The following is a 4775-nucleotide window of genomic DNA, read 5'->3' as shown; positions in this document are numbered from 1 at the left end:
AGACTAGATAAATAAGACACAATATGTTCATTTGTTGACTCTGCGGATGCTTTTAGGCAGATGTAGTTACATTCCAAGCATCCCCTGCTGCATGCTTAAAAAGCAAATATGCAAGAAGGATCGGCATATCTACTGCAAGAGACAACAGCACTACTGTGACAGTTGAAAGAGATAGGTAGTAATTGTGTTTTTCTATTTTCAAAAAGATTATTTGCCTGTTTTTCAAAAGATCTGCAATAAAGTTCTTGATTACCTCGGCATAATTGATAGTGAAGTGTAAAGCATGACTTCTAAAAATGGGAAGCACTTTCTTAAAGTTAAGGTTGGGAAACAGAGATTCTCTCCAAGTACTGAACTTTTCATGGCCTTTCACACCCAAACTGGTCTATTTCTAGAGTATCCGTTTAATCCCACCCACCCATCTTTGGCCTCTCCCTGTTGAATCAGCCAGTTTGCTTTGCTTTGGGCAGCTTTTGGTCAAAGGGAAACAGAGAGGAGAGTTATGAAATGTCTGGCAGTAGACACAGCCATGTCAGAGGTATGAAACAGGAGCAGGCATGGGGGGGAGGGAGATCTTCAGCTGAGCCTCTATAGTAAAATGATCTGATCAGGAGATAGGCAGATGAGGGTCACCTCACCTTGACCAGCCTATCCACTGAGCTGCACACACCAGTTATGTAACAGATATACTTAACGTTTCCTATTTATGACACGGAGGTTACAAATCAACTCACATGACATGTCCACAGCCGATGTGGAGCTTTGATGGTGGGTAAAGAGGGTCGACAGGAAGGAAGACACGAGGAGCGATATGGGGCAAGCTTATCGTACAGTGAGGAAGACAATGGATGGATGACAGTTAATGTTCCACTAACCTGAAATAACCTGCCATTCCACTCAAACCTGACACCTGTCTCCATTCACTGTTGGGGTTTCAAATTATTGCTACATTAGATAAGAACAGAACCAGAAGCAGTAGAACCATTTTCAGCAGGACACGCCTGAACATAGGTAACCGGATGACCTTGAATGTACAGTGTGGCCTCAGAGGAATCAGCCGTCGTTCCAACGGTTGAGTTACAGTCTGAAACTGAAAATGTAAATCAGGCTATAGTGCCTAAAAACTGCTTTGGAGCAAATAAGTGAGGCTGCATGCTGTCATTAGAAGGTGCTGCTACGTTACACAACAGAGGAGAAGATGCTGGACCCAAAAGCAGTTGTTTTCCAAATTGCTAAAAAAAACCTTGGAGAAAGAACAAACACAATTTTGTCTATCTCCGGCATAAAAATGTATAGAAGTCTTCAGGAACTGTAGTTGGTAAAGTGGAAATGGTTTCATGTGAGCTGGCATTGGTCATGTTTGATGTGACGAGGAAAGCAAAAGAAGCAAAAGCATATGAGCAGTCATGAGAGTTCTATGTTTACGCTTCAGAAATTATTTGAAAAGAACTGTTTCTAACCACCATCATGTTCATTAACTGTTTTTCAAAAAATCACCTCAAGCTAGCATAAAAGCATTTTTAAAAAAAGTTTCAAATGCAATCCTAAAAATACCGGACACATTAAAGTCCTGCTGTGGCTATGTCTAAAGACAAATAAATCCTACAAATAGCTTTAAAGCACACTCGTTCACATATTATATCTTATCTGTTTAAAAAATATTGAAACCCAAGTGTAAAACAGCAGGCCAAGCTAGCTGTTTACTGCTATGTCCAGTCTTTTGGCTAGGCTAAGCTAACCACCCTGTGTGTGTAGCCGTATAAATACTGGACCTGAAAGTCGTATTAATCTTCTGATTCCCACAATGTCAAACTATATATTTGAAGCTGAATGCAGAGAGGAAGAGAAAAAATATGTTTTTCCAACATTAAAAAAAAAAATCCAAAATAGTTCAGTATTGTCCTTTTCTATTCCTTAACAATAAACTGTCAATGCTAATTAGCAACGTAGCAGTCAGTAGGAGCTGGTGGTGAGGCTCCTAGACTGTTATTAAAGTTATACATTTGTTTTTCCTCTTTCAAATATCTATGCACCCTGTAAAACTCTGTACAGGGATTTAGTAGAATTAACTCATATTTTCTCATTAACGTTCAACTACAAGTTAATTAACTTCAATTTCTACCTTTTATTGTCAGACTGCCTTAAAACTTGTAAAAGTTTCCAAATTAAAGTCTTTTGACTTGAGCTGAATTAAATTAATTGGCCTTCCAACTCATTAAAATAGGTTTTTTAAATTAACAAGCTCACCATATTAGCAAATGTCCCAGCATGCATTGTTTCTCCAGAGACCTTTTGCTGTTGTTGTAATTTGACTGAAGCATGCATGATGGAAACCTGCTGTGTATCTGTAGTGCCACGTCAAGATAAATCATGGTTGTTTCTTCTCATAATAATGAAAACTATATGAACCATGATGAAGGTTATCAGATTCAGTCCCTACCATTGTGCATGGCTAACTTGATTCCTGCATGCTGACTTTGTTCTGACTCCGTTTCAACTACCTCTTCATGAGTAAATATGACTTGAAAGAAAATCTGTCCCAAATCAACATTTGAGTCAACTTGTGAGGGAATAATGTATAATCTGCGTGGGATGATATAAAGGACCAACCCAGCAATATCAAACTGCATTTTCATGAAGACAGAGCTTGTGAGAGACAAAATGTTTGAAGCTGTTCCTACCTTTAGTTTCTAATAAAACCCAAAAATGTTGATCCTACATTTCCTAAAATGCATCTTTAACTTTGCCTTTCCTGCCACAAACACACGCTTTTAATGGTTTTTGTGTAAAATTTGACACAACTGAAATCTAAATAGTCTCAATTGCATTTATATGAGACAATTAGGGTTGGATTTTGAAAAGCAAGTCAGAGAAGACATTGACAAGTTTTACCAGGCCAAGTCGTACTCCTCAAAGTAAACTGAGATTGTGGAAAGAACACCCCTTTAATAAGGCTGTAAACATGTCTAAGGTTTTCTTCCGCTATTGTTAAAAACAAACAAACAAAAAAAAACAACTCTCCTATCAACTAGCATCACAAAAGCAAGAACCCTTCCTGATCATCAATGACCGATCCACGACAGCACGAGTATTGCTTGTATATTTTATTTTATGTACAGTACATGTAAAAAAGAAAACAAAAAAAAGGTAGCCAATAACATTGACCAATGTGGGAAACAGTAGACAGCCATGTTGCTCACACACGGGAAAATCCTGACGACCGTTTCCCCTCTCAGGCATACATACATATAGACTCTCGCGCTGCTCGTTGTGTAAGGCTGCCTGGAGACTAGCTGCGCTTGACAACAAACAGTCAAACCGCAGATTATCAAAATGGGAAGAGTGCATTACCTGCTCCCCTAATAAACACACCTCTCTCGCCGACGGAGAGCCTTGTTTTTTGAGCCTCCATCTGAACAAAAGGGGTTTCCAGACAGGCAGAAAGGAGACGGGCTGGTTGGCTGAGCGTGACTGTGTGCAATCTTCGGTTAAGTTTTTAATACAGACCAGGCTGCACTTGACAGCCGTGGTCTCTAGCCTTCGCTGGCGTCCCCCCCACCCCTCCACCCACCCCCTCCCCTTAATCCAACAGTGCTGCTTTCAACATAAAGGTCACTAAAGGTCAGCGTTGCAGTCTGCGTTTGCCTGATGACTCAATATAACTGAAGGCTCCAACTAGTAGCAAAGCGAGCTTTTCTTCAGCACACTCAGCAGTTGAATTCACAGTATTCTTACAGCATGTGTTTTTTTTTCTTCTTCTCCCAAAGTCACTCATAAAGCTTTAACTGATAATGCATAGGGGGCTTTGACACATTTGTTCACCCATGGTTCTCCAGTGGAAATGTTTTTTTTTTTTTGTAGTGTGTGTGTGTGTAAGCTGAGAGAGAAACGCACCCAAAAAAATGGGAGAATACAGTGTACACAACCATCTGTGTCTGGTGTCCCCAAAGTCGTACAATAAAATAAAATAAAATTTAAAAAAAAGATTTTTTTTCTTTTTTTTCTTTTTTATCTCCAAGGCCATGGATAGTCAACCACAAAAGACTTCTGAACTCCCCTGCTGCCTATCAGAGCTGTATGTCGCAATAGTGTTTCAGACAGTGAGCATACAGCAGGCCACCAAGGTACAGATAAAGTGCTTTTTTCTTAAACGTGATACTTTAAATAATTAAATGTAAAAATGGTTCTTAGGAAAGAAAAAAAAAACAACAACAAAGAGCTGGAGGGGGAAGGGGGGCGGGGGACGTGACGCTCCTGAAGTTAAAAAAAAAAAAAAATGAAATGGAAGAGAGACACACAACATGATTCTGGAGAGGAATAGAGTTCAGTATAAATACATCCACAAATCCAACTAATGTCGCAGAAAGGCTACGAGGATGGAACACTGATCGTCTAGAAGAGCTGGAACAGTCACTACTGTCTCTGGATGGAGCCGTTCACATTTTCAGAAGTAAGAGGATTCAGGGTAAGACTTCTTAAACGGTGGTAAAAGGTCTCATGTCCAAAAGGAGTGGTGGAGGAGGAGGAGGAGGAGGAGGAGGGGTCCATGAAGATGCCACCAGCTCTCCCTCTGGCTGGACCTCGCAGCGAACACATCGGTGGTGGTTGGCGGCGAAGACCGTGATAATGACAGCAGCAGACTAGGAGGTTTTTGCAAGACTGTAGTAGAAAGGTGAACTTACTGGATCACAATAAACCTTTACAGACAATAAATACATTCGGGTCCTTGTAGTGTTGTTATTCGGCTCTATTGAAATATGATTAAATCTAGAAAA

The sequence above is a fragment of the Stegastes partitus genome, unplaced genomic scaffold, assembly GCF_000690725.1.
Source record: "Stegastes partitus isolate 25-593 unplaced genomic scaffold, Stegastes_partitus-1.0.2 Scaffold688, whole genome shotgun sequence".
NCBI lineage: Eukaryota > Metazoa > Chordata > Actinopteri > Pomacentridae > Stegastes > Stegastes partitus.
The sequence above is the reverse complement of the archived record's forward strand: the minus strand, read 5'-3'. Positions refer to the sequence as shown.